This window comes from Clarias gariepinus, chromosome 7, assembly GCF_024256425.1.
Source record: "Clarias gariepinus isolate MV-2021 ecotype Netherlands chromosome 7, CGAR_prim_01v2, whole genome shotgun sequence".
Classification (NCBI taxonomy): domain Eukaryota; kingdom Metazoa; phylum Chordata; class Actinopteri; order Siluriformes; family Clariidae; genus Clarias; species Clarias gariepinus.
This window is the reverse complement of record NC_071106.1, coordinates 33,201,705-33,214,347: the sequence shown is the minus strand read 5'-3', so window position 1 is coordinate 33,214,347 and position 12,643 is coordinate 33,201,705.

The window sequence follows — 12,643 nt, the reverse complement described above, 5'->3', positions numbered from 1 at the left end:
AACACAGAAGAGATGATGTGATCAAGGATATGTGACAGTGCGCTTGGCTTGCAGTGGCCGGTGCGACCTGTTTAACAATTTGCCAAAAAAAAAATTCGATGATGTACAACAGAGTAAAATTACAGGCCATCAAAGGATCATGGTGACCAAGAAAAGTAGTGCACTGTTGTCTAAAAAAAAACCATTAAATTGTTGTATTTCACGTTAAATTTTTTTAACTTGGTTGAGAAATTCTCTTGAGAGCACCCATGTTGCCAGCAAACCAGTGTTAGCCCGCCTTTACAGATTGCAGGACAATTACTGAAGGCAATATAACACTTTGCTGTGCTATGATCATATTTTGTTTCAAAGCCCATACATTAAAAACTTGACCCATTTTTGTCTGGCCTAATAGCAAGGGACTGTGCTTATAATGGTTAAATTTAGATGGCACTGAAAAGTCCCAGCTCAGAAAATTCTAAGTAAGAACACGTTGAGCATGAATTACATGTTACTATAAGTGTTTTCAGTGGTCTGAAAGCATAGAACTTTTCCTGCAAAGATAACTTGCATGCCAATATCCCTAAGTGCATATACAGTGGTGTGAAAAACTATTTGCCCCCTTCCTGATTTCTTATTCTTTTGCATGTTTTACCACACAAAATGTTTCTGATCATCAAACACATTTAACTATTAGTCAAAAATAACACAAGTAAACACAAAATGCAGTTTTTAAATGATGGTTTTCATTATATAGGGAGAAAAAAACTCCAAATCTACATGGCCCTGTGTGAAAAAGTGATTGCCCCCCCTTGTTAAAAAATAACTTAACGGTGGTTTATTACACTTGAGTTCAATTTCTGTAGTCACCCCCAGGCCTGATTACTGCCACACCTGTTTCAATCAAGAAATCACTTAAATAGGAGCTACCTGACACAGAGAAGTAGACCAAAAGCACCTCAAAAGCTAGACATCATGCCAAAATCCAAAGAAATTCAGGAACAAATGAGAACAAAAATAATTGAGATCTATCAGTCTGGTAAAGGTTATAAAGCCATTTCTAAAGCTTTGGGACTCCAGCGAACGACAGTGAGAGCCATTATCCACGAATGGCAAAAACATGGAACAGTGGTGAACCTTCCCAGGAGTGGCCGGGTGACCAAAATTACCCCAAGAGCGCAGAGACAACTCATCCGAGAGGCCACAAAAGACCCCAGGACAACATCTAAAGAACTGCAGGCCTCACTTGCCTCAATTAAGGTCAGTGTTCACGACTCCACCATAAGAAAGAGACTGGGCAAAAACGGCCTGCATGGCAGATTTCCAGAGCGCAAACCACTTAAGCAAAAAGAACATTAAGGCTTGTCTCAATTTTGCTAAAAAACATCTCAATGATTGCCAAGACTTTTGGGAAAATACCTTGTGGACCGACGAGACAAAAGTTGAACTTTTTGGAAGGTGCGTGTCCCGTTACATCTGGCGTAAAAGTAACACAGCATTACAGAAAAAGAACATCATACCAACAGTGAAATATGGTGGTGGTAGTGTGATGGTCTGGGGTTGTTTTGCTGCTTCAGGACCTGGAAGGCTTGCTGTGATAGATGGAACCATGAATTCTACTGTCTACCAAAAAATCCTGAAGGAGAATGTCCAGCCATCTGTTCGTCAACTCAAGCTGAAGCGATCTTGGGTGCTGCAGCAGGACAATGACCCAAAACACACCAGCAAATCCACCTCTGAATGGCTGAAGAAAAACAAAATGAAGACTTTGGAGTGGCCTAGTCAAAGTCCTGACCTGAATCCTATTGAGATGTTGTGGCATGACCTTAAAAAGGCGGTTTATGCTAGAAAACCCTCAAATAAAGCTGAATTACAACAATTCTGCAAAGATGAGTGGGCCAAAATTCCTCCAGAGCGCTGTAAAAGACTCGTTGCAAGTTATTGCAAACGCTTAATTGCAGTTATTGCTGCTAAGGGTGGCCCAACCAGTGATTAGGTTCAGGGGGCAATTACTTTTTCACACAGGGCCATGTAGGTTTGGATTTTTTTTCTCCCTAAATAATAAAAACCATCATTTAAAAACTGCATTTTGTGTTCAATTATGTTATCTTTGACTAATAGTTAAATGTGTTTGATGATCAGAAACATTTTGTGTGACAAACATGCAAAAGAATAAGAAATCAGGAAGGGGGCAAATAGTTTTTCACACCACTGTAGGTACTAGGAGCAAATCTTTTTTTTTTTTGGCCTAGAGATTAAATGTACATCAGGAGAAGCTTTCCGGTGCATCATCACTTCTCATTTAGCTCATTCTGATTAAAACTGAAGCATGAATCAAGCTCATCTTCCTGGCAAGCTCCTAGCGCATGAGGAAAAAACAATAAAGCATGACACCTTGGCAAGAGATACTGAAACCAATATGTTAATTTGAACCAAGTGCAGATGTACTGTATGCTGTATCTTCCAAGGTACTAAATGTGAAGTGGAAGAACTATAAAAGCTTCATCTGATATGGAAATTGCAATCAATGCTTAAATGCGATGATTATACAGGAAATGCAAAATTATAATGCCATAACTGCTCGAATTTCATATAGACACTCTTTTTTTTTTACGTGAAATAAAGAAATCACAACACAGGAAGCATTCCTCACATAGAGAAACTAATGCCAATTGCAGCAAAATTAGCTTGTTTGTCTATGGATACTTAAGCATGTAAAGGGAAAATCACATACAGACACTGGAAGACATAAATGGAGCAATAAATTTGCTCTTTTTATTTATAAAACAAAGGTGGGTGAGAAAAATGCAGAGAGTGGAGTTCCTTGGCTTCCAAACTAGTGATGGGAAGTTTGGATCATTTCAGTGACTCGGTTCTTTGAATCTCATTCATGAAAAAATTAACAAATCTTTTTTTTTTCTAATCATTCAGTTCATTTCATTATTTTGGTCAGAAATAATAATAAAAAAAGTTACATTTTTACAAATTAAAAAAATTACAAGTTACAAAGTTTGGCTATAGTTCCAGTAATAACATTTTTACAGTGCAGCTAAGGACATATCTTTATCTTTATAACCAGAATAAACAGCTCACCTCTCATATCTTTTGGTCCGAATCATTCCTTCTTTTGTCACATGAGTCTTATAGACGCTATACAGTGCATTACACAGAAAACAGAATTGAATCGTCCTTTCCATGAGTCTTTTAGTCCGAGTCATTTGTTCTTTTGAATCTATTTCACTGAATAGCGTGTATAGAGATCACGTGACAAAAGAACGAACAATGAAGATATGAGAGGTGAGCTGCTCATTTTGTTTATCATAATATGTACTTAGCTGCACTGTGATATTTTAATATTTTTTTATTTTTTTATAATTAAATTACTTCTTAATACTAATCTTTGTATGCTTAAGTTTGCTACATAATTTTTCACTACAATACATTTAAAAAAGTATATATATATATATATATATATATATATATATATATATATATATATAATATTTTTGTGTTCATATAGTGCGTGTGTACTGTATATATATATATATATATATATATATATATATATATATATATATATATATATATATATACAGTACACACGCACTGTATGAACACAAAAATATTGTAAAACAATGAAAAATGAAAAAGACCCAAAATAGAGAACAAGAACAAAAGAACAAATACACTTTAAACTGTAAATGCTTCAGTAGCTTTAATGCCTGAGACAGAGGAGATAGATGCATTTGAACATTCCTGTCCAAAATTATCAACGCTCTTCAGTTTTAAATAGGTTAACAGAAACAAATGATAATAATCCAGAATTTATGCATGCTTGGGAAGCCATCACTTCTTCACAGCTCCATCCTGCAGACACATTTATATTTACCATATGTAGCTCAGTGAGATAGACTACGTAGCTAGCTAAGATTTTTTTGTTGTTTTTCAATGTTTAGTAGCAATTTTATGTTGCGTTAAATAGAATAAATTTGCTTTTTATCTATAAGTAATACGCTGGGCCAGCTTTTCTATATTGCTAACTATACAACTAAAAATTCATTTATGAAATGTCAATTTCCAGCTTCTCTACTAATCAACTACACGTTATTGATTAAATTAGTTATAAATTTATTTAATATTTCTGTTGTTCCTTCTCAGAATACGCTTTTGTTTAGGGAAACGCTTTTGTTTGGCATGAAATGAACATAAAGTAATTATTCAAGTCGGTTTTTAACAGGCAATTAATTTCATTCTATTATAATTATATATTTATATAATATATAATTATAAATATGAAATAATTACTTATATCTGCTCAATATCTATTAAATTTACTGAATTATTGCTATAGCGGCACCTTTATTAAGTCAGTATGTTTTGTACACTTTTTACCTCCTGAGCAGTTTGTGTTTTTTTTTTTTTTTTTATGATTTTCTGTTTCTGTTAGATACGTCTGAAACATTGACCAGAATGGAGAGACTAATTCATAGACCTCTGTTATTCCTTTAATCTTAAATCTTAAAGGTGTACATTGCTCAGTAGATTTTTTTATTTAATTAATTTATTTATTTATTTATTTTAAATTCTGCAGGCATATGCTGATTCACAGGAGACAAGAATGTCTCGCCATAATAATATCAGAACACATTGAGTATAAATGGCTGAAAATGTGACAGTTGAGCATTTGAGTGTTAGGATAATATCTCAAAGATCAAACAGTGACAGTTTGCATACAGTATGCTAGCATTTGAGTGTGCACCCTTTACAATCTATATAGAAGTTTTAACAACTTCCACAATACTGTTCCAGTTAAGGTCTACTGGAAATATATTATAAAATTGTCTTAAATTGCGGGTCAAATACTACAGGTCGACTACTTGTCTAAGTCACACCTATGCTAAGGCCTATGGCTGACCCTTAAAAATAAATAAAATACTGCAACTTACTTACTGACATATAATTGACAATACAATTTATAGCCTACAGTACTGTATGTACTTACCTGATAAATGAATTAATGGTATTGCTAAAATACATTTTAACTTTAAAATACAGGATAAAGCAATATGGACGATAAGTGAGTAAATGAACTTTATGCAGAATTCTAATTTGCCAAACAGTCGGACCCGAATTTATTAATGAAGCCCTCAAGATTAATTTGATAGATGATGAGTAAATCTATCTGTCCACCCATAATTCGATCTCATGGCTTAATGCTTCACAGTAATTTCATTAAATAGTATTTGATTTTACGTGCTCTAATCATCATTAACTTAATGTTTTTTGCTCCTTGTTTTGTTTTAAAATAAAAGGAGGAACTCATAACTACCATAGACTAAAGTAAAAGTATTTTTATCTATTTTAAAAAAAATGATTATTCCCTTTTGCTGTGTAAATATACTGATTACTTACATATGTACGCAAATAATTAAAGACTTCATCTGTGTATCACTTAGTCGTGTAACAGATCAGAGCTCATCTCTCCCCACATATTGATATCCTTCTGAATAAATATTGATAAATAAACATTGTTAAATAAATATTTTCTGCCACTGTGAGGTGTAATATATTTGGACCAATTACTGAGCGAAAAGGTCAAGGTTTTTTTGCACATGCACAAAATAATATTTTTGGTCACTCAAAATCTCTTGTGTGCACTAATTAACTGTTTTCTCCCACAGGCTCGTGTAGGCCATGGTTGCCAGATCATGCATACAAAATCTTTTATACAATTCTGAAACCCATGCTGATACAAACATGCCAAATAAATTCAGTACCAGAATGCATACTGTAGCTTGGTTATACTGTAGATTCACATACTTACTTTCACCAAGATAATTCCCATTTCCTATTACCAAGATAACAATAGTACCCCAATTACCATGACTTCTTCATTTACAGTTGTTAAGAGTAGGCACTGACAATCCTCCTTTGACGAATAGTGAATAAAAAAATAGTCCTAGTCTAATTCATAACAAAAAAAAAAAAACTTTCAATTTAAAAAGTAAGCATAAAATAATTTATATTTAGATCATATTTAAACATTGGACACCTTAAATATTTTCAGATGCTGAACACAAATTCTTTTTGTTGATGACTCTCAAAAACCAATGTCCAAACTATGAAAATTTGAAAATAATTTAGGTGGTCCAGTGAATCCCTAGTGTCACTATATGACTATTTAAAATTGTTTGGCTTAAAGATAAAAGTGGATTGTTCTTGTTGGTGTCAGAGTGAATGTGGCCCATGTTGCATAATAGTGTCCCCCTGTCCATAAGTTCTAATGTCTATTCTAAATGGTTGTTATCAGTGAGGTTTTTTTTTTCTTTCAAAGATTAAAAAATACAAACTTTTTTTCTGCTTATCATGTACCTGATACTTGGAGAAAACATAACATAAACCAAGTTTACACTTGTGGACTTGACATAAAAAATAAATAAAAAATAAACATTGTGAACACTGTTGCCCTATTGCCTATAAGTGTGTGTTAAATAATTTGCCTTACATCAGTCTTATAATGCCATTGATGATCTCTCATGATTCCCAGCCTAGCCTAAAAAAAGTTTGCTCGTTCTGAGATTTAATTGGAGCAACTTCATTTTTAGAGTTATTTTGACAACCTTATTCAGCATCACAATGTTTATTTCCAGCCATACAGTAGTTGGTTAAAGCATTGATGATGGGAAAATCAAACCACTCCTTAATATCTTCTCCAAAACATCAAAAAGTATTTACAGTACAGTCTCAGTAAGGTTGGGAGTCTATGGTGGCCAATGTTGGCTATTTTTCCTATAACCATGGGATATGTCTTCCACTGTGGTGGTTTAAGAAATAAGCTACTCAATGTCAGTGTTATTTAGGGTTAAAATAATTGTTTGCTAGCTGAAACGTGTCAATCACTGTAGTAATTATTTAATCCCGGCCTCATAAGTGTTTTCTAATTTAAATTCAAACTGCAGCGTCAAGCTGTTTTTAGATATTATCACCATATGTCACATGGCTTGAAGCAGACTGGGAGCTTCCTGGAAAATTTTGAAAGGAAATTCGAATGAATAGGAAAAGGCATCAGTGATGAGCAACCAGCAATGAGTCCAATGTTCTCAGCTGCTGGACTGAAAAAGGTCATTTACCCCGATCATTTCAACCGAAGTCTGGGGAAGAAAGGTACACGCTTTATTTAACAGTTCAATCAGGGCTGGTCTTAGAGTTTAATGGAGCAGAAATATGAAAAGCCAACAGATGCTACTGCTCACATTACCCATTTGACCCTGGGGCAATTCATCATAATATGCTTATAATATACAGCTGATCTTTTTCCATGATTTACAGCAGGCTTGCTGGAAGCTTCTTACATGTTTATTATTCATCTACAGCATTTTATTATTTTTTTTTATTTACCTGTTGTGTCCAATTATTTATGGAATACATTTCTCAGATGCTTTACTTCAGTTTTAACTTGAGATGGAGTGTCAGAGATTTGGAGAGAGGTTTTAATTATTAACATGGGCTGAAATAAGCACACATCGCAGTGCAGTGGTATTGCTTTCTGTTTGTCACCTTGTAGTAATATGACTGCTATGCTTGAGTGGACGGGCGTTTTCTGAGCTGAAAGGAGAGAAAAAAAATTTGAGGTTTTAAATGACTTATTGTGCTTTATTACAGCCTGAAGCCAGTGGGGACAAATACAACTAGCTTTCTCTACCATTTTTTTATTTTCCTTTTTAAACAGTAAAATCGACGGAGGGTCAGTATTTGTGCTAAAATTTCAGAAGTGATGGTATAAAACCGATTGACATTTTACAGAAGACTTTAAGCGCAGTATGATTATGAATCTAATAGCTGCAGTGAAACATTTGAATGGTTTAAATAAAGCCATATGTCCGAAAAAATTGTCAACAACTTGCAGAACTCATCTGAGAGTTATTGCCACATCTACTGTACAGTCCTGACCTTGCTCTAAGCAATCTCCACGTTTTCAACTCACCATTGAAGGAGTTCCTGGGGGGGCCAGCGTTTTATACATGCAAAGCAAGCATTCCAATTAATGTTCCAGCTTGCTGGAAAACTATCTGCCTTGATGGTATTCAAGTACTAGTAAAACCCTGGGATAAATGCATTAGTGCAGCAGGGAATTATATAGAGGGAGTTTTTACTCACATAACTGTGTTCTGTTATTCTGTACAATTATGTACAGAGGTCCCAGTTAAATTTAAACATTCTATATCTAAAATGTATATTTCTACATAATAATATTGTCATTTATATATTTACATAATATCATGTATAGGCAGTTATACACTGTGAGACCAATTCACACTTTTGCAGACAGGAACTGTATATACAGCACTGTATATCTCAAAAATAGATGGCATGGATCCCCAGCACAGACACATTTTATGAGCTTAATCCATCCAATCAATTCTTCTCATATTTTAATTGTATACAATAATATTTATTAAATGGCTTTATTAATTAAAGTCATTAAGATTGTATTTCAAACTTCACACTCACTGAACATTTTTTCTATTAAAATTGTCATTATATTCATTAGACCAACTTTGTTTTTAAGTTCTTGAGGGTTCTTTTCCTATTTTCTTCACAATTTGGTCATCTGCCTAATCTTACTTATTACAGTAGCCACAGTACTTCTCCTATCACCAACTGAGAACCCTGGGGCAAATATGAGCTTCCTCCAAGCCATTTGAAACCAATTCAGAGATGATCACAAATGAGTGTGGCTAACTGGGGAGTAAGAGTGTGCCATTCCTCCCAGCCAACAAACCTATACCCTGCAGGAAGCCTAACTGGTTGATGTTATCATATACTTGTAATTAGGTTGTAACCTCACTCATTACTCATCGGCTTTACTAGTATACAGGTTCACTGGGGCCTGAAGCTTATCCCAGGAGACTTAGGTCACAAGGCGGCATACACTCCAGACAGGGTTCCAATTCATCACAGGACACACACACGCACTCACATGCTTATTCACGCACTATGGGCAATTTGGGAATGCTAATTAATGCAATTTGAATATGCATGTCTTTGGACTGTGGAGGAAACTGGAGTACCCAGAGGAAATCCACCAAGCATGGGGAGAGCATGCAAACTCCATGCACACAGACCCGTGGCAGGGGGTGTGACCTCGTCCACGTTTTTTTTTTTTTTTAATCAGAATGACTTTTATAAATGACATTGAGATAGTGTTAAATGAATGACTCCAAAACAATGTTGCAAATACAACCTAAGAATGATAGAGCCTTTATTTATAGTATTTATGTTGCTTAACTAAATAAAAAAAAAAAAACATATATACTGTAGGTTTGCTAAGCATTTACAGTAGACTACTATACTGTAATAAGATTTGGACAATATCCACTAATGTCCATACTGCAGAAAGTCAAGGTTAACAGAACTGTTCTCACTTTTTTCATGAATTTGTTTATGGTGCTCATCATTTGACAAAGCAATACTGTACATGTGCATTAATCACAAAAAAACAGCATGTTCCCTGGACTGGTGAATAGCCTTTCGATCTCTCATTATTATCAGAAAATTATTTTAACTTTCACAAACTACCTAAGACCAATTGTGCTCCAAGACATGGTCCATAGTCCAACCTAATTAACACTGAGGTTTTGGCAACCAAAAATTCCTGCAGGTGAAACGTTTTCTGTTGTGCAATAAATTGAGGTTAGATTAGACCTATTCATTTAAAGTGATCAGTCAATGCTCCAAAAATTCTAAAGGTACTGTAAGATACTTACTGTATAATGAGCGTATAGAAGTTAATCACAGTTTCAGCCACAACAAACAAACAAAAATGAAAATAAATAAATAAAATAAAACAAAAGAACTACGTTTTACAGCTGTCTAAATCTTTAGAGCCAACTGTGAGAACCACTGCACTAGACTGCCTGCAGAAAATCCTATTATATTTATATATATATTGCATAAACACGAGCATGCTTTCTGCCAGGCAGCAAGGACTCCTGGGAGGCTTCAATTCAAACATTCATTTTATAAAATGACACATTTGAAAAATTGATCACAGCATTGTTATGGACAGACAATTTAAAAAATTGAAAAGTGGGTTCACTTGAGGTGCTGGTTGCCAGTACCAAGAGATTTACAGATATTTACAAATAAGTGATAAAACTGTCAAAAAAAAAAACACAGGTTTAATTCTTTGTTATGAAATTATATTTGTTACATAGTTACAGCAAGGCCATTTAATCCATCTGATTTTGTTGCTATTTCCTTATTCATCATCTGATTGCTTCATATAATGTATGCACAAAAGAAATGATTGAGTGAAGGTGAATAGGATTTTAAGAAAACCATCACCAGGCAACAATTTAGGCACACAAGGACATAATAAGGATTAAATGATGTCAATCAAAATAGAGAAAAAACATTTAAATTAATTATCATCATATGCACTGATGTGCACTTTAATTGTTTTGATATAATCAGTTAAAATTTTCATACAATTTATACATGAGGTATTTGTTGATTGTAATCACAGAGACTTGTTTGGTAGATACTCTACATATTCTAACTCTAATACTACACAGAATTAATAATAATAATAATAATAATAATAATAATAATAATAATAATAATAATAATAATAATAATTTAAATAAAATAAAATAAAATAAAATAAATAATAATAATATATTTCATTTAAAGAAGAGTGTAAATGCCTTTGTAACAGTCAGAAAGCTTATCAACATGAAAATATCTTCTTTTTTTGTCTTTATTATTAAATGTTATTATATGTACATTTTTAATGTATCCTTAATTAATAAATCAGATTCCTGAATTAGTATATTATGATATTTCTGGTTAAGCATTTTAATAAAGGAATGAAAAAGATCAGGATGTGCCATTCCAAAAAAACATTCAGATGGGTATTGTAACATGGCATAGGCTTGACAGCTAGGCCAGGAGATGTAATAATGAATATGAGAGCCCTTGTCCAGGGCTTCGGAGGGGGTCAGTGTAATGTGAGCATGCGGGAGTAATTTTGTGCAGTTTCTATTCAGAGATAAAGGGGAAAAAATAATTTTAATTTAACTTTAATTGAATTAAAAAACAAAACGAAAGAAACAAAACAAAACAAAAAAAAAAACAGAAATTATACTGAAAATTAAACTCAAAACGTCCTCATCTCCTTGAGACAGGGTTGTGCTTTGGTAACTAAAATATTAAAATCCCTTGTCTCCTCAAGACAAGATTCTTTTCAACTGAGTTTTTTTCTCCTTTCTTGTGTCTTTTTACTTTTCTTTTTTATAATACTATCTTTGTTCTCTTTTCTTTGTCTTGGATTTGTCTTTGGCTTGACCCTCATAACGGGGTGGTATGCTCTCATACCTAGTGCTACCTAATAATTGCAAGTTGCGTGCTAGTACCCGGGGGCTTAAGCAGACACGCGGGCAGGTTTGCATCTCTCCCGATTGCCCCTATGACAGCATCACCTACAGTAGCAAATGGACATATGGGTGACTGTGGATCCACCTGTTCAGGACTCGCCTGAAAATCTGCCTGTTCAAAATAGCACAGAACATTTTCCTGTGGATCTGCCCCTTATAAAACCTGCGTCGTTGTAGGGTGTATGAGAATGTTTATCAAAGGAAACTAAAATTGTAAAACTTTCTAACTAAAGACTGTTTAATGCTGGGTAATAATATATAAATTATTGATAAGTGGTGTGAAAAACTATTTGCCCCCTTCCTGATTTCTTATTCTTTTGCATGTTTGTCACACTTAACTGTTTCTGCTCATCAAAAACCGATAACTATTAGTCAAAGATAACATAATTGAAAACAAAATGCAGTTTTTAAATGAAGGTTTACGTTATTAAGGGAGAAAAAAAACTCCAAATCTGAAAAAGTGATTGCCCCCCTTGTTAAAAAATAACTTAACTGTGGTTTATTACACCTGAGTTCAATTTCTGTAGTCACCCCCAGGCCTGATTACTGCCACACCTGTTTCAATCAAGAAATCACTTAAATAGGAGCTACCTGACACAGAGAAGTAGACCAAAAGCACCTCAAAAGCTAGACATCATGCCAAGATCCAAAGAAATTCAGGAACAAATGAGAACAAAAGTAATTGAGATCTATCAGTCTGGTAAAGGTTATAAAGCCATTTCTAAAGCTTTGGGACTCCAGCGAACCACAGTGAGAGCCATTATCCACAAATGGCAAAAACATGGAACAGTGGTGAACCTTCCCAGGAGTGGCCGGCCGACCAAAATTACCCCAAGAGCGCAGAGACAACTCATCCGAGAGGCCACAAAAGACCCCAGGACAACATCTAAAGAACTGCAGGCCTCACTTGCCTCAATTAAGGTCAGTGATCACGCCTCCACCATAAGAAAGAGACTGGGCAAAAACGGCCTGCATGGCAGATTTCCAAGGCGCAAACCATTTTTAAGCAAAAAGAACATTAAGGCTCGTCTCAATTTTGCTAAAAAACATCTCAATGATTGCAAGACTTTTGGAAAAATACCTTGTGGACCAACAAGACAAAAGTTTAACTTTTTGGAAGGTGCGTGTCCCGTTACGTCTGGCGTAAAAGTAACACAGCATTTCAGAAAAAGAACATCATACCAACAGTAAAATATGGTGCTGGTAGTGTGTTGGTCTGGGGTTGT